This window comes from Phyllobates terribilis, unplaced genomic scaffold (assembly GCF_046119375.1).
Source record: "Phyllobates terribilis strain yellow unplaced genomic scaffold, ASM4611937v1 Scaffold_3__8_contigs__length_932513732, whole genome shotgun sequence".
NCBI classification, from domain to species: Eukaryota; Metazoa; Chordata; class Amphibia; order Anura; family Dendrobatidae; genus Phyllobates; species Phyllobates terribilis.
The window spans coordinates 801,930,813-801,949,691 of NW_027362763.1; positions in this window are offsets into that span (position 1 = coordinate 801,930,813).

Here is an 18,879-nt window from a genome sequence, read left to right on the forward strand (position 1 = left end):
CCAGCTTCTTCCACCCGAAGTGTCCAGCTCCGTCGTGGTATGCCTCCATCACCATGGCTGCGTCTCTTCGTGGCACCACTACTTGCCAGAGTAGTTCATGCGTCCGGGAGTTAACCATTCTGTGGCACAACTTCCCCTTGTAAAGGAACAGTCGAATCCGCTCTGCCCATAGTTGTTTGGCTTCCTCCGGAGCGTCTGGTTCAAGGCGAGCCTCCGGCCGAGTCAGCATCTCCTTCACCAGTCGGACGGCAGGGTCGCTGTCTTGCGTTTCCGCCCAGTTGTAGTGAGGTAAGGGGTTCAACGTAGCAGCCTGCTTACTCCTTACCCGGTGGGAATACTGGATAGTCCCATGACGGTGGAACGCAGGGAGTTCAACTTCTTCCAGTCCCTCCGGATCTTCTCCTTCGTCCGGCAGGTTGGGCATCCTGGACAGGGCGTCCGCGTTGGTATTGGAGCGTCCTGCCCGGTATTTGATTGTGAACTCGTAGTTGGACAGACGGGCCATCCACCTCTGCTCCAGGGCACCGAGTCTTGCCGTGTCCAGGTGTGTCAACGGGTTGTTATCCGTGTACACGGTGAACCGGGAAGAAGCGAGGTAATGCTTAAAGCGCTCGGTGACTGCCCATACCACGGCCAGGAACTCTAGCTTAAATGAGCTGTAATTCTCGGGGTTCCTTTCGGTGGGTCGCAGTTTTCGGCTGGCGTAGGCGATTACTCGTTCTTTCCCCTGCTGGATCTGGGACAGTACGGCTCCTAGCCCGATGTTACTGGCGTCGGTGTAGAGGATAAAGGGCTGGCTATAATCCGGGTACGCCAGGATTTCATCCCCCGTGAGGGCCATCTTCAGCTGGCGGAAGGACTCTTCTTCCAGCTCCTCCCATTTGAAGGGCGGCTTCTGGTTCTTGGCCTTCCGGGACTGGCCTATCAGGAGGTCCTGCATAGGTGCTGCCTTTCTGGTGAAACCGGGAATAAACCTTCGGTAGTAGCCTACCAACCCTCGGAACTGCCGCACTTCTTTTATGCTGGAGGGGCTTGGCCATTCCTTAATTGCGGTGATCTTATCAGGGTCGGGAGCCACTCCGTCAGCGCTCACCACGTGTCCCAGGTACTGCACCTTTGGTTTCAGGAGGTGACACTTGGAGGGTTTCACCTTTAGGCCGTAACTCGCCAGAGCTTCGAACACCTCCGCCAGGTGTTTCAGGTGGTCCTCATAAGTCTTGGAATATACGATGACATCGTCCAGGTACAACAGGACCGTCTCGAAGTTTCTGTGGCCCAGACAGCACTCCATTAATCGTTGGAAGGTTCCTGGTGCGTTGCAGAGTCCGAACGGCATGCAGGTGAACTCGCTAAGTCCCATCGGGGTGGTGAATGCGGTCTTCTCCCGGTCCGCCTCTGCTATAGGAACCTGCCAGTACCCGCTAGTGAGATCCAAGGTAGAGAAGAAGTTAGCAGATCTTAAAGCAGCCAATGACTCCTCTATCCTTGGTAAGGGGTACGCATCCTTGTGTGTGATACGGTTGATTTTCCGGTAATCTACACACATCCTCATGGTGTTGTCTTTCTTTCTGACTAAGACTAGTGGAGCTGCCCAGGGGCTACAGCTATCCCTGATCACCCCAGCCTCCTTCATGTCTCTAAGCATCCCCTTGGCGTGTTGGTAGTGGGCAGGGGGTACGGGTCGATACCTCTCTTTTATAGGAGGATGGTCTCCCGTGGGGATGTGGTGTTCTACCCCCTTGACTCGCCCGAAGTCTAACGGGTGTTTACTGAACACTCTCTCGCACTCTTGAACCACCCGATAGACTCCTTGTTTCTGGTGTGAGGGAGTGGAGTCAGTACCCAGATGTAGTTGCTGACACCAGTCCTCCATGTTTTTCTTAGAGCCGTTACCTTCCTCCGGGTGAGATGGAGGCAAGGGTTCCACAGATTGTATAGAATTTTGGTTAATGGTATATAATTTGGCTAGCGTGGCATACCGGGGCAGGTACACTTCCCTCTCCCCGATATTTATTATGCGAACGGGCACCCTCCCATGGCGTACATCAACCACCCCCCGTGCTGTCAAAATGGTGGGCCTACTGTCTGAGTAAACTGGTTCTACCATTGCCTGGTAATCCCTACCTCTCAGACCAATAGCTGCCCGGCACCAAATCATCATTTCACTTTTTGGGGGCATGGCAATAGGAAAAGGGTCACACATTCTTACGCTACCAATCTCACCGCCGGAGAGTTCCACCTGTTGCCGTCGCATCAGTGCCCGGATCTCTTTCTGGAGCACCCGCTGCTCGCCGGAGCTGGCGTTCTTGGCAACCTGCTGTAAAAGGAAAATCACCTCTGCAAGACAATTTTCAATTACATTAGTTCCTAGAGTTATTTTTGGGTGACTCTCATGTTTGTCAATATCTACAATGATCAGTCCCTGTGCTGCCAGTTCGACTCTACCGATTTTGATGGTCACCTCTTTAAATCCGATCTGTGGCACGGGCTGGCCATTGCTGGCGATGATACTCAAGTCGTCGTCAGGGTAGCGGGTAATATCCGAGTCATTCCAGTACTGCTTAAAGAGCACGTACGGGATGGTGGTGACCTGTGACCCGGTGTCCAGTAGGGCACTCATGGGAATGCCATCCAGTACCACAGGCAAGACTGGATGTCCTCCCACATATCTGTCGCGCCAGTTCGATGGGCCTGGTGATCTTTTTCCTGGGGGTTGGCCCTCTACCCCAGATTGTGCCCGTTTAAAGAACAGTACCTTGCCATATGTCCGGGTTGATTGCAGCGGCGGCAGATGGGTCGTCCGTCCTCGCTGTATCGGTCACTGGGTCTTCCTCTGGCCGGTGGGGTCCTCCTTGGTCGACGCCACGGGATGTCCTCCGGTCCGGATGCCAGCTGGATCTTCCCTGGGGTGGAAGCCTGTAAAGACTGCACAGTTCGGGTTAGCGCAGCAACGCTCTTAGCTAGCTCTTGGACCTGATGGTGTAGGTCTGGAGCCGGGTCATTGTCCAAAGCCTGCGCATCAGCTCCCACAGGCCCTGCCGACAAGGGCGCCGCCTCCTGGTGGTAACTGATAGCAGGGCGCCTGTGGGTCACAACGCCACCCGGTGCCGGTTCTCGGAGCACCCGGATGGCTCTGTCCTTGAACTGTGCAAAGCCCAGATGGGGATCCTGTAAGGCCATTGCCCGCAACTGGGTTCGGTGGGTATTACAATATAGTCCCTCTATAAACTGTTCGGTCAACAGCCTGTCCTCGTTTCCCACTCCATCAGGGTCGGTCTGCTTAATGGCCCTCAGGGCCTCTTGTAGGTTTAGTGCATAGTCCCTTATACTCTCATGCGCTCGCTGCTTGCACCCGTAGAATCTAAGCTTAATCTCGGCTGAGGTGCGGGTATCAAAGGTGTCCTTCAGCCGGGTTAGTATCCCTGCGACAGTCTTCCTCCCAGGTGGCCAGGATTTTACTTCCCTTTTGGCTGCCCCGGTTAGTTGGGCCACCAGGATGCTCACTTTTTGCTCTTCTGTGAGGGGGTACACTTGGAAGAGGCTATCCAGCTTTTCTCTAAAGTCATGCAGGGTATGTGACTCCCCTGAGTACTGGGGTAGCCAAGCTGCTCCCGGGATATAGGGCATGGTGAAGGGCATAACTGCAGCAGCGGTGGCGCTGGCGGGGGTTGAGGCAGTGAAGCTCTCCTCCGTATCCGACATCTTCCTCCCCCCTAGTGGACCGTGGCCTACCTTGCGATGATCCTGTTCCGTAGGCCGCGGCTCCGCAGTGGATCGTCAGGGTTGAGGACCTTCCGTCGCGCTCCGGTGACGTCGGCGTCTGCTGGGCTCCTTCCAAGACCTTACGCAACGTCTGGACGTGAGGCGGGGCTTCAGTTCTCGCGCGCTTTCGGAGTCCACGCCCCTCTTCTTCCCGCGCGGCGTCCTCAAGATGGCGTCCAATGGCGGGAAAACTCCACGGATGGCGGGAAGAAGGCAGAAGATGGCGCCGGATGGCGGGAAACTTCACCGATGGCGGGAAGAAGGCTGAAGATGGCGCCGGATGGCGGGAATCTTCACCACAGGTAAGTTTGAAAAGTCTCTTTTTCAGGCACGCAGTACCCGGTGGTTGCGGGCACGAAATCCTGCCGACTACGCCAAAGTTGACGCGCCCCCTGGGCCGTGTTTCAGGGGATACCCGGAGACGGATCAGATGGGGGTTGTAGTCTCCGAGTGGCGGGGACCCAGTCCGTGCCCAGGGAGTCAAGCTCAGTGTGTGGCAGTCTTGATAGATGTTATTTGAGTGTCGACTACGCCACCCGTTGATTTGCAGTTATGGAGCTGCCGCTGCAGAGCAGACCGCCGAGGCCGGTGTAGAATTGTGCAGCGGGATAGTATAACCCCCAACGGGAGGGGTTTGGCCTCAGGGCAGCCGACGTGGAAGATGGGGTAACAGGAACCACTCAGAGACGGTGCGGTGTAATTCAGGGTCTTTACTGGTAACAACGGTAGACCCTCCCGGAGTACTTGCTAGCGAACGGGGCCTGGTCAGTCCTTGAGCAGATGGGATCTCCCTTGGCCAGGCGGAGTTGTAGGCCTCCCAAACTGACTGTACTCTTCTGGCTACCTTGCTAGAAGCGGGTATAAGTAGCCCACGTCCCTGAGTGTACCATGTGGTGCTCACCCGTATGGCCGGTGACTTGGGGCCTCCTAGTGGCGTCCGCTCCACGTCGGCGGTGCTGGCCCCACACGTGTGACCGTGCCTTCGGGCTTCTGGGCCAGAGGACCTGAAATCCTCTGCCGGTCGGTTTCTGCTGCTGGGTAGGAGTTAGTCCCCACAGCCTCGGACTCCGGGTCCGGTAAGAAATCTTCTCAGTCAGGGCGAGCTCTGCAGCTGCCAGCCCCTGACTCGTAGTAGTATTGCTCCCACTGAGCTTCTGCTGTTTCTTCCTATGACTGTTTCTCGTCTCTACTCTCCTTGACTGACTAACCCTGCCTCAGCCCCGGGTTTATATAGGGGAAGTTCTTCCCCTCCCAAGACTGGGCAGGAGGTGTGGCATGCACAGGATCCCTGACCAAAGGACCTCCCACCTGCTCTCAGACATAACATTACATTACTGTGGAAACCAGACCCCTGGGGTGCCACATATACAGTACGGAGCACTATGCAGGGCCATGTATACTGAGTGCAGCACTATGCAGGGCCATTCATACTATGTGCAGCACTATACGAGGCCATATATACAGTACGCAGCACTATGCGGAGCCATGTATTCAGTACGGAGCACTATGCGGGGCCGTGTATACAATATGGAGCACTGTGCGGGGCATTATATCCAAAACAGAGCAGGATGCGGGGCCATGTATACAGTACGGAGCACTATGCGGGGCCATGTATATAGTAGTACCAAGCACATTGCAGGGGCCGTGTATACAGTACGGAGCACTATACGGGGCCATGTATATAGTAGTACGGAGCATTATGCGGGGCCATGTATACAGTACGAAGCACTATGCGGGGGACATGTATGCAGTACGAAGTACTATGCGGGGCCATGTATACAGTACGGAGCACTATGCGGGGGACATGTATGCAGTACGAAGTACTCTGCGGGGCCATGTATACAGTACGGAGCACTATGCGGGGACGTGTATACACTACGGAGCACTATGCGGAGCCATGTATACAGTACGGAGCACTATGCGGGGCCATGTATATAGTAGTACCGAGAACATTGCACGGGCCGTGCATACAGTACGGAGCACTATGCGGGGCAATGTATACAGTATGGAGCACTATGCGGGGCAATGTATACAGTATGGAGCACTATGCGGGGCCATGTATATAGTTCGGAGCACTTTGCAGGGCCATGTATACTGAGTGCAGCACTATGCAGGGCCATTTATACTGTGTGCATCACTCTGCGGGGCTATGTATACAGTATGGAGCACTATACGGGGCTATGTATACAGTATGGAGCACTATGCGGGGCCATGTATACAGTATGGAGCACTATGCGAGGCCGTGTATACAATAGTGAGCACTATGCGGGGCCACGTATACAGTAGGGAGCTCTATGTGGGGCCATGTATACAGTACGGAGCACTATGCGGGTTCATGTATACAGTATGGTGCACTATGCGAGGCCGTGTATACAGTAGTACGGAGCACTATGCTGGGCCGTGTATACAATAGTGAGCACTATGCGGGGCCACGTATTCAGTAGGGAGCACTATGCGGGGCCATGTATTCAGTAGGAAGCACTATGCGGGCCATGTATTCAGTAGGGAGCACTATGCGGCGCCATGTATACAGTACGGAGCACTATGCGGGTTCATGTATACAGTATGGTGCACTATGCGAGGCCGTGTATACAGTGGTACGGAGCACTATGCTGGGCCGTGTATACAATAGTGAGCACTATGCGGGGCCACGTATTCAGTAGGGAGCACTATGCGGGGCCATGTATTCAGTAGGAAGCACTATGCGGGCCATGTATTCAGTAGGGAGCACTATGCGGCGCCATGTATACAGTACGGAGCACTATGCGGTGGTCGTGTATACAGTGCGGAGCACTATGCGGGGACGTTTATACACTACGGAGCACTATGCGGTGCCATGTATACAGTACGGAGCACTATGCGGTGGTCGTGTATACAGTACGGAGCACTATGCGGGGACGTGTATATACTACGGAGCACTATGCAGGGACGTGTATACAGTACGGAGCACTATGCGGAGCCATGTATACAGTACGAAGCTCTATGCGGGGCCATGTATACAGTACGGAGCACTATGAGGAGGTCGTGTATACAGTACGGAGCACTATGCGGGGGATGTGTGTACAGTACGGAGCACTATGCAGGGGACTTACAGTACATACCAAAAGTTTAGACATACCTTCTCATTTAAAGAAAATTGTACATTCACACTGAATTCATCAAAACTATGAATTAACATATGTGGAATTATATACTTAACAAAAAAGTGTGAAACAACTGAAAATATGTCTTTTATTCTAGGTTCTTCAAAGTAGCCACCTTTTGCTTTGATGACTGCTTTGCACACTCTTGGCATTCTCTTGATGAGCTTTCATGACACTGAAAATGATTGCAATGAGAAATTCTTTGGTATTATTCTCTTCATTTAATTTGACTTCAATGAAAAAAACACAAAAAGAATTGTCCTAAAGCCAAATTGGATATAATTCCACACCAAACCTAAAAAAGGGGGTGGACAAAAGTATTGGCACCCTTTGAAAAATCATGTGATGCTTCTCTAATTCGTGTAATTAACAGCACCTGTAACTTACCTGTGGCACCTAACAGGTGTTGGCAATAACTAAATCACACTTGCAGCCAGTTAACATGGATTAAAGTTGACTCAACCTCTGTCCTGTGTCCTTGTGTGTACCACATTGTGCATGGAGAAAAGAAAGAAGACCAAAGAACTGTCTGAGGACTTGAGAAACCAAATTGTGAGGAAGCATGAGCAATCTCAAGGCTACAAGTCCATCTCCAAAGACCTGAATGTTCCTATGTCTTCCGTGCACAGTGTCATCAAGAAGTTTAAAACCCATGGCACCGTGGCTAACCTCCCTAGATGTCTACGGAAAAGAAAAATTGACGAGAGATTTCAGCGCAAGATTGTGCGGATGGTGGATAAAGAACCTCGACTAACATCTAAACAAGTTCAAGCTGCCCTGCAGTCCGAGGGTACAACAGTGTCAACCCGTACTATCCGTCGGCGTCTGAATGAAAAGGGACTGTATGGTAGGATACCCAGGAAGACCCCACTTCTTACCCTGAGACATAAGAAAGCCAGGCTGGAGTTTGCCAAAACTTACCTGAGAAAGCCTAAAACGTTTTGGAAGAATGTTCTCTGGCCAGATGAGACAAAAGTAGAGCTTTTTGGCAAAAAGCATCAACATAGAGTGTACAGGAAAAAAAAAGAGGCATTCAAAGAAAAGAACACGGTCCCTACAGTCAAACATGGCGGAGGATCCCTGATGTTTTGGGGTTGCTTTGCTGCCTCTGTCACTGGACTGCTTGACCGTGAGCATGGCATTATGAAGTCTGAAGACTACCAACAAATTTTGCAGCATAATGTAGGGCCCAGTGTGAGAAAGCTGGGTCTCCCTCAGAGGTCATGGGTCTTCCAGCAGGACAATGACCCAAAACACACTTCCAAAAGCACTATAAAATGGTTTGAGAGAAAGCACTGGAGACTTCTAAGGTGGCCAGCAATGAGTCCAGACCTGAATCCCATAGAACACCTGTGGAGAGATCTCAAAATGGCAGTTTGGAGAAGGCACCCTTCAAATATCAGGGACCTGGAGCAGTTTGCCAAAGAAGAATGGTCTACAATTCCAACAGAGCATTGTAAGAAACTCATTGATGGTTACCGGAAGCGGTTGTTCGCAGTTATTTTGGCTAAAGTATTAGGCTGAGGGTGCCAATACTTTTGTCTGGCCCATTTTTGGAGTTTTGTGTGAAATGATCAATGATTTGATTTTTGCTTCATTCTCTTTTGTGTTTTTTCCTTGCAAGCAAATTAAATGAAGATAATAATACCAAAGAATTTGTGATTGCAATCATTTTCAGGAAGAAACTGAGTATTATCTGACAGAATTGCAGGGGTGCCAATACTTTTGGCCAGCACTGTATGGGGTCCATTATTCTGTATGAACCATTATATGGGGTCCATTATTCTATTATTCTCTATAGAGCATTATATGGGGCTCATTATTCTGTATGGAGAATTATATGGGGTCGATTATTCTCTATGGAGCATTATATGGGGTCCATTATTCTGTATGGAGCATAATATGGGGTGCATTAGTCTGTATGGAGCATTATATGGGGTCCATTATTCTGTATGGAGCATTATATGTGGTCCATTATTCTATTATTCTCTATAGAGCATTATATGGGGCTCATTATTCTGTATGGAGAATCATATGGGGTCCATTATTCTCTATGGAGCATTATATGGGATCCATTATTCTGTATGGAGCATAATATGGAGTGCATTATTCTGTATGGAGCATTATATGGAGTCCATTATTCTGTATGGAGCATTATATGGGGTCCATTATTCTATTATTCTCTATAGAGCATTATATGGGGCTCATTATTCTGTATGGAGAATTATATGGGGTCCATTATTCTCTAGGGAGTATTATATGGGGTCCATTATTCTGTATGGAGCACAATATGGGGCCCATTATTCTGCATGGAGCATTGAATTGGAGTGCATTATTCTGTTTGAAGCAATATATGAGGTCCATTATTCTGTATGGAGCATTATATGGGGCCAATTATTCTGTATGAAGCAGTATACGGTATTGTTCTCATTATTCTGTATGTAGCATTATATAGGGCCCATTATACTGTATGGAGGACTATACTGTCCGGTCTGCACTGTGCGCTGCCAGTTATCGCCGGTTTCTGAGCTATTGTAGAATTTACAATAGATATCACTCATGTAATGTAAGAAGTAAGTGAAATCTTTGGCCTTGTACTATATATATATATATTTCTCTGCCGTATCTGCACCATGAATCCTGGTATGTATTAAAGGGGCCCACTGAGACTCTTTCGCCGGGGCCTACGAAAGCCTGGAGCCGACCCTGCTGTCTGCAACCAAAGAGAAAAAGCAGGAATTCTTCTCCTGTAGAGGCGAAAACTGGTGAAAATACAGGATAAAAGTAAAAAAAAATGACCAGGTATAGTGATATTCCAAAATGTACACACATGGCAGCTTATTCTTAAAAGTTACTTAAATTGATAATTTCCCTTTAAATATTGGAACCTCTCTCCAGCAGGGAACGGCAATCTCCATGAATAAAGTCCACTGCACTCGTTCTGATTATTATATTTAGCATACAAGGCAATATCGGTTTAGAATCGCCTCAGTCATTGTTATAAGATCATTATGTTTCCGGGCATAAATCGTACGCTTGTAACATTGTGTATTCCTTAGTGTTGCAAATCTGAAATATTGTAAATTACATACTCCAGTTTGCCTAAAAATATTCCTAAAAAATGCTAAGAGGAGAATCTTTACTCTGCTGTACAATATGTAGTGTGTCCCCTGCCCCCGCTGTGCCCCTTCACAGAGTATGGTGCCCCATAGTGCTATCCTCTACATAGTATGATGCCTTCACAGTGCCACCTCTACAGGGCCCCAACAATGATTTCCCTCTCACAGTAACCACCCACAGTGATTCCTCATAGATTTTGGTGCCTCCACAGCACTTTCCCCCAAACATTATAGTTCCCCCATGGAGCATTATTGAGTAATTTGATAAGACTATTATTGTGTACGGTACAAATGATCATAGAATCATAGAATGTAGAGTTGGAAGGGACCTCCTGGGTCATCTGGTCCAACCCCCTGCTCAAAGCAGGATTCACTAAATCATCTCAGATAGATGTCTGTCCAGCCTCTGTTTGAAGACGTCCATTGAAGGGGAACTCACCACCTCTCGTGGCAGCCTGTTCCACTCATTGATCACAATAACTGTCAAAAAGTTTTTTCTAATATGTAATCTGTCTCCTCCCATTCAGTTTCATCCCATTGGTTCTAGTCTTTCCTTGTGCAAATGAGAATAAAGATGATCCTTCTATAACGTGACAGCCCTTGAGATATTTGTAGACAGCTATTAAGTCTCCTCTCAGTCTTCTTTTTTGCAAGCTAAACATTCCCAAATTCTATAACCGATCCTTATAGGACATAGTTTGCAGACCGGTCACCATTCTGGTCGCTCTTCTCTGAACTTGCTCCAGTTTGTCAATGTCTTTTTTTAAATGTGGTGCCCAAAACTGGACACAGTATTCCAGATGAGGTCTGACCAAAGAGGATGTAATGCACACACCCGGACTGACTGGCGTGTGCGTGTTTATGTAGTGATTCCACTGTGCAATGAACCGGAGAGTGCCTGGAGGGGCATAACTAAGTATCTGCCCGATCTGACCAAGGTCACACGACGGCATACGACGCCAGTGCACCAGGGAGGAACCGAGCAGAGGAACCAGGGTCTACTCCAGGTCAGACTCCGGACACGGCTGTTGACCCACACCGGGGAATACAGGAACAGGCAGACTAGAGCGCAGGCTGGGTAGGGTCCAGTACAGACTGGGAGACAAATTCGAAACCGCAGATGCGCTGGGCAGAGCTGAGCAAAGCGAAAACCGCAGACGCAATGGACAGAGCTGAGCAAAGCGAAAACCGCAGACGCGGTGGACAGAGCTGAGCAAAGCGAAAACCGCAGACGCGGTGGACAGAGCTGAGCAAAGCGAAAACCACAGACGCGGTGGACAGAGCTGAGCAAAGCGAAAACCGCAGACGCGGTGGACAGAGCTGAGCAAAGCGAAAACCGCAGACGCAGTGGACAGAGCTGAGCAAAGCGACAACCGCAGACGTGGTGGACAAAGCTGAGCAAAGCGAAAACCGCAGACGCGGTGGACAGAGCTGAGCAAAGCGAAAACCGCAGACGCGGTGGACAGAGCTGAGCAAAGCGAAAACCGCAGACGCGGTGGACAGAGCTGAGCAAAGCGAAAACCACAGACGCGGTGGACAGAGCTGAGCAAAGCGAAAACCGCAGACGCGGTGGACAGAGCTGAGCAAAGCGAAAACCGCAGACGCAGTGGACAGAGCTGAGCAAAGCGACAACCGCAGACGTGGTGGACAAAGCTGAGCAAAGCGAAAACCGCAGACGCGGTGGACAGAGCTGAGCAAAGCGAAAACCGCAGACGCGGTGGACAGAGCTGAGCAAAGCGAAAACCGCAGACGCGGTGGACAGAGCTGAGCAAAGCGAAAACCACAGATGCGGTGGACAGAGCTGAGCAAAGCGAAAACCGCAGACGCGGTGGGGACAGGGCTCTGTACACACGGAACACACTAGAAGGGAAAGGCAGAACCAGATACCCACAGGGTACTTGCAGAGAAGTAGCGAGTGGACCACAAACTCACACACGGAAGTACAGTGACAACGAGCAGGAGTTAGGTACGAGTTCAGACTCTGCAGAAAAAGGGAAAGTACGGACATAGAGAAAAACAAAACAGGCTAGGAGAGTATTCAGACAAGAACAGACAGAGCAGCAAGATACAGGAGCGGGTTCACACAGGCCTAGAAATACAGCCTCCAGGATAGGCAGAAGACAACAGGCCAGAAGACAATACAGACAGGACACAGTTCAGACACGGGAACTGATACCGAAGGCAGGAAACATAAACGGGACCTGGCATATCAGTGACCAAAGGCCAACTGACAGAACACAATGCTCAGGCAGGGATTCATTGGAGCAGCTGGGTTAAATACCAATATGGCAGACAGCAATAGGCTGAGGACGCACAAGGGGTGTGTCTGCAGCAGGTACAAAAAGCAGGAAGTGATCGGGCGCTGCCCTTAAGCAGCAGACACAGAGGCAAACAGACAGCATGGAGGGAACCCAGGCTAGCAAACTGGACTTGAGATCAAGTGCGCGCTCTTGCACAGTGGGAGATGGACCACTATGCAAGGACGCCGCCAGGTATGTTACAGTACCCCCCCCCTTACGCCCCCTCTTCTTCAGGCGTGCCAGAATGTTCCGCAGGGAATTCGAGGGCCAATCCTTTGCTTCAAGGAGATCACTTCCACTGTCCACCGGAAAAACTGGTCTCCTCTGGTTAGCTAGGATGCTACCTCCTATCCAGCCATCCTCAGCAACAGAAGAAACGGGTGGAGTACCAGGAATAGCACACAAGGAAGTCTCTCTCCACTTATTATCAGGTAGCACCCCAGAGGGTTCAGGAGACAACTGAAAGCCCTCCGACGGGTTGGAGGGGTGCAGAGACTCGAGGGTAACCTCTGCTTCGGGGTACATCTTGTCAAGCTCACAGGATGAAATGGGCGAGGTATCAGGTACAAGGTGTAGAAAAGTCACTGTCTCTTTGTTATCAGGTGGTACCCCGGAGGATTCAGGAAACAACTGGGGGTCCTTCGCCGGGTCGGAAGAGAGCAGAGACTCGGGGGTAACCTCTGCTTCGGAGTACACTAGGTCGGACTCACTGGAAGAAGCGGGCGAGGTATCAGGTACCGAGTATAGGAGAGTCTCTGTCCATTCGCTATCAGGTAGCACCCCGAAGGGTTCAGGAGACAACTGGAGGTCCTCCGCCTGGTCGGAGGGGTGTAGAGACTCGGGGATAACCTCTGCTTCGGAGTACACTAGGTCGGACTCACTGGAAGAAGCGGGCGAGGTATCAGGTACCGAATATAGGAGAGTCTCTGTCCATTCGCTATCAGGTAGCACCCCGAAGGGTTCAGGAGACAACTGGAGGTCCTCCGCCTGGTCGGAGGGGTGTAGAGACTCGGGGGTAACCTCTGCTTCGGAGTACACTAGGTCGGACTCACTGAATGAAGCGGGCGAGGTATCAGATCCAGGATATAGGAAAGTCTCTGTCCATTCACCACCAGGTGGCACCCCGAAGGGTTCTGGAGACAACTGGAGGTACTCCGCCTGGTCGGAGGGGTGTAGAGACTCGGGGGTAACCTCTGCTTCGGAGAACACTAGGTCGGACTCACTGGACGAAGTGAGCAAGGTATCAGGTACAGAGTATAGGAGAGTCTCTGTCCTTTCGCTACCAGGTAGCACCCCGAAGGGCTCAGGAGACAACTGGAGGTTCTCCGTCAGGTCGGAGGGGTGAAGAGACTCATGGGTAACCTCTGCTTCGGAGAACACTAGGTTGGACTCACTGGACGAAGCGGGCGAGGTAACAGGTGCAGAGTATAGGGAAGTCTCTCTCCAATAGTCATCAAGTGGTATCCCGGGGGATTCAGGAGGCAACAGGGGGTCCTCCGGTGTGGATTCTGGGTGGGCAGCAGTCTCTTCGGGCAGGAGAACTGGTGCACTACCCACGCACATTACCCGTTGGGGCTTCTCCAGGATACAGGGAGATGAAGCTTCAGTAGGGACTTCAAGGTTAGGGTTAGGAGGTCTCAGGGAGGACAAACCCTGGCGTGACGGCTTGCCTCTACGTCTAGCACGTCTGGACTGCCTCTTGAGGTTGGGAGAAGTATTCCGGAGAGTGTAGTCACCCTGTGAGGATTCTGGGTGGGCAGTAGTCTCATTGGGCTGGAGGACTATTGCGCTACCCACACACATTACCAATCGGGGCTGCTCCGGGATATTGGGAAGTGAAGCTTCAACAGGAGCCTCCGGGTTAGGATCATCGAAGACCATTAGAAAGGCCACCAGGAAGGCCATTATGTCCAGGACGATAGGATCCTGTGCATCCCATAGGGGGGTGATCCAATTCAAGGCATCACCCGCTAGGTAAGACATCATGAATCCCACCTTAGCCCGATCTGTGGGAAAACATAGAGGGTAGAACTTGAAGTGTAGCATGCATTGCTCCACAAATGCACGACTCTGTCTTGGATCCCCATAGTAATGTGGCGGATCCGCAGGAACGAGTGCAGAAAGATCCATCTGGACGGGTGCGTAATTCGCCTGGAACTCAGCTAAGGAAAAAAAAAATTTTTTATTTATTTATTTTTAATGCACGTATTCGCTGGAAAACGTCTCAGAGAGCGAAGGCCGTGGGGCTCAACGGGAACCATGGCCTGAGCATGCTGTAATGCACACACCCGGACTGACTGGCGTGTGCGTGTTTATGTAGTGATTCCACTGTGCAATGAACCGGAGAGTGCCTGGAGGGGCGTAACTAAGTATCTGCCCGATCCGACCAAGGTCGCACGACGGCATACGACGCCAGTGCACCAGGAAGGAACCGAGCAGAGGAACCAGGGTCTACTCCAGGTCAGACTCCGGACACGGCTGTTGACCCACACCGGGGAATACAGGAACAGGCAGACTAGAGCGCAGGCTGGGTAGGGTCCAGTACAGACTGGGAGACAAATTCGAAACCGCAGACGCGGTGGACAGAGCTGAGCAAAGCGAAAACCGCAGACGGGGTGGACAGAGCTGAGCAAAGCGAAAACCGCAGACGCGGTGGACAGAGCTGAGCAAAGCGAAAACCGCAGACGCGGTGGACAGAGCTGAGCAAAGCGAAAACCGCAGACGCGGTGGACAGAGCTGAGCAAAGCGAAAACCGCAGACGCGGTGGACAGAGCTGAGCAAAGCGAAAACCGCAGACGCGGTGGACAGAGCTGAGCTAAGCGAAAACCGCAGACGCGGTGGACAGAGCTGAGCAAAGCGAAAACCGCAGACGCGGTGGACAGAGCAGAGCAAAGCGAAAACCGCAGACGCGGTGGACAGAGCTGAGCAAAGCGAAAACCGCAGACGCGGTGGACAGAGCTGAGCAAAGCGAAAACCGCAGACGCGGTGGACAGAGCTGAGCAAAGCGAAAACCGCAGACGCGGTGGACAGAGCTGAGCAAAGCGAAAACCGCAGACGCGGTGGGGACAGGGCTCTGTACACACGGAACAGACTAGAAGGGAAAGGCAGAACCAGATACCCACAGGGTACTTGCAGAGAAGTAGCGAGTGGACCACAAACTCACAAACGGAAGTACAGTGACAACGAGCAGGAGTTAGGTACGAGTTCAGACTCTGCAGAAAAAGGGAAAGTACGGACATAGAGAAAAACAAAACAGGCTAGGAGAGTATTCAGACAAGAACAGACACAGCAGCAAGATACAGGAGCGGGTTCACACAGGCCTGGAAATACAGCCTCCAGGATAGGCAGAAGACAACAGGCCAGAAAACAATACAGACAGGACACAGTTCAGACACGGGAACTGATACCGAAGGCAGGAAACATAAACGGGACCTGGCATATCAGTGACCAAAGGCCAACTGACAGAACACAATGCTCAGGCAGGGATTCATTGGAGCAGCTGGGTTAAATACCAGATGGCAGACAGCAATAGGCTGAGGACGCACAAGGGGTGTGTCTGCAGCAGGTACAAAAAGCAGGAAGTGATCGGGCGCCGCCCTTAAGCAGCAGACACAGAGGCAAACAGACAGCATGGAGGGAACCCAGGCTAGCAAACTGGACTGGAGATCAAGTGCGCGCTCTTGCACAGTGGGAGATGGACCACTATGCAAGGACGCCTCCAGGTATGTTACAGAGGAGTAAAGTGTGAAAATGACTTCACGTGATCTAGACTCTATGCTTCTGTTAATACATCCCAGAATAGTATTTGCCTTTTTTGCTGCTGCATCACACTGTTGACTCATGTTCAGTCTATGATCTATTAGTATACCTAAGTCTTTTTCACATGTGCTGTTGCTTAGCTGTATTCCTCCCATTCTGTATATGCTTTTTTCATTTTTATTGCCAAGATGTTGTACTTTGCATTTTTCCCTGATAAAAAAACATTCTGTTAGTTGCAGCCCACTGCTCCAGTTTATGTAGGTCTTTTCGAATCCTCTCTCTCTCTTCTCTGGTGTTAGCTATCCCTCCTAGCTTTGTGTCATCAGCAAATTTAATCAGTTTACCCTCATTTCCTTCATCTAAATCATTGATAAAGATATTGAACAATACAGGTCCCAGGACAGAGCCCTGTGGTACCCCACTTGAGACATTCATCCAACTGGATGTGAAGCCATTTACGACCACTCTTTGAGTCCGATCACTAAGCCAGTTATGAATCCACCTAACAGTTGCCTTGTCCATTCCATACTTGGTCATTTTTTCAATAAGGATGGTGTGAGATACTTTGTCAAATGCTTTGCTGAAGTCAAGATATACTATATCTACAGCATTTCCCTGATCCACCCAGTCAGTGATTCTGTCATAGAAGGAAATTAATTTAGTCTGACATGACTTGTTAGTTACAAACCCATGCTGACTCTGGTTAATCACTTCATTCTTATCCAGGTACTTACATACATGTTGTTTAATAATTTGTTCAAAGATCTTTCCTGGTATAGAAGTCAGACTCACCGGCATATAGTTCCCTGGGTCCACCTTCTTCCCCTTTTTGAAGATAGGAACAACATTTGCTCTTCTCCAGTCTTCTGGGACTTCTCCTGTTCTCCAAGAATTTTCAAAGATTATGGAGAGTGGTTCTAAAATTTCTTCTACGATCTCCTTCAGTACTCTGGGGTGTAATTCATCTGGACCTGGAGACTTGAACTCATTTATGTTAGCTAAATATTCCCTCACAATCTTTCTGTTTACAAATAAGGTGGATTCTTCTATTCCTTTAATAGGACAGTGAAGATCAGTTGATGTTACATTTTCTTTCTGAGAGAAAACTGATGCAAAATAGGAATTAAAAAGTTCTGCCTTCTCAATATCCTTTCTTACCATTTCACCATTTTCATCCTGTAAAAATCCTATAGCATCTTTGACTTTTCTTTTACTTTTGACATACCCCCAAAATCCTTTTTTATTGCTTTTGACATCTCTTGTAAGCCTTAATTCATTGTCAGCTTTAGCTAACCTGATACGTGCCCTGCAGGATCTGCAGACTGCATTATAATCTTCTTTAGATATGCCTCCCTCTTTCCATTTGATAAACATTTCTTTCTTTATTTTTAGCATGTGTTTAATTTCTGTGTTCATCCATCCTGGTTTCCTTAAATGCTTCCCATTTTTCCTACTTTTTGGGATTGTTAACGATTGTGCTTTGAGAATCTCATTTTTAAAAATTTCCCATCCTTCCAGGACATTTTTGTCCTTAAGGATATCCAGCCATTGGATCCCTCCTATTCTCTTTCTGAGTCGCTTAAAATCTGCCTTTCTGAAATCTAACCTTGAAGTTTCAGTCTTCACATGTCTTCCTCCAATAGTTATCCAAAATTCTATAATAGCATGATCGCTGCCTCCTAGAGCCCCAGCCACTTTTACCTCCTCAATCATTTCCTCCCTGTTTATAAGGATTAGATCCAAAGTAGCAGATCCCTTTGTTTTCTCTCCTACCTTTTGGAAGATAAAGTTGTCAGCAAGAGAGGATAAGAATTTGCTTGACCTGTTAGCATTACTTGAGAGAGATTCCCAACAAATGTCTGGATAGTTGAAATCTCCCATGACCACTACGTCATATTTTTTGGAGAACTTGGTCATTTGATACATAAAAAGTTCATCCATATCTTCAGTTTGCCCAGGTGGCCTGTAGTAAATGCCTACAATGGTGTCCTTTCTGTTGTTCTCTCCTTGTATTCTTGCCCAAACAGTTTCCACAAAACTCCCAGTCTCTGCTTCAATCTCTGTGCAGATATACGCTTTTCTAACATACTGTAGCATCGGCGTCTCTGCCCCGTACTAGGCAGAGACGCCGTCCCTCTCACCTCTCAGCTCCTGGCGCGGCGTCCTCCAGCGCTTCTCTCCCCGCTGCTTCCGGCACGCGCTCCTTCCCCGGCAGTGTGCTTATGGCGCGCGCGCGCTCCCCCTCTCTTAAAGGGACCGCGCGCGCTGTCCTAAGGAGTCCCCGGCCAATTGCCGGAGGACCTCCCATATATAAGGCACTTCCTCCAAAATGGAGGTGCCCGAGCAATGTTGTTGCAAAGCCTTCACTCTGCTTCAGCCCTCAGGTCCCGTTACCAGTTACCTGCCAGTCACCTGCCAGATTCCTGCCTGTTTCCTGCCAGTCACCTGCCAGATTCCTGCTTGATACCCGCCTGATATCCGTTTACCTGCTTGCAACCCAGCGGTCCGACGGTCTGCCTTCCGACACCTGTCAGTCTGTCTATGGACCAGCCTGCCCGCTCACCTGGGAGCGCTCATCTGCTACCTGCCTGCTAGCCTACCTGGAGGCTCCGCTGTCACTTGCCGTGACCACCTGCCTGTCCAGAGACTCTTGCCTGCTCACCTCGGAGCGCTCACCTGCTACCTGCCCGCTAGCCTACCTGGAGGCTCTGCTGTCACTTGCCGTGACCACCTGCCTGTCCAAAGACGCTCGCCCGCTCACCTGGGAGCGCTCACCAGCCACCTGCCTGCTGTCCT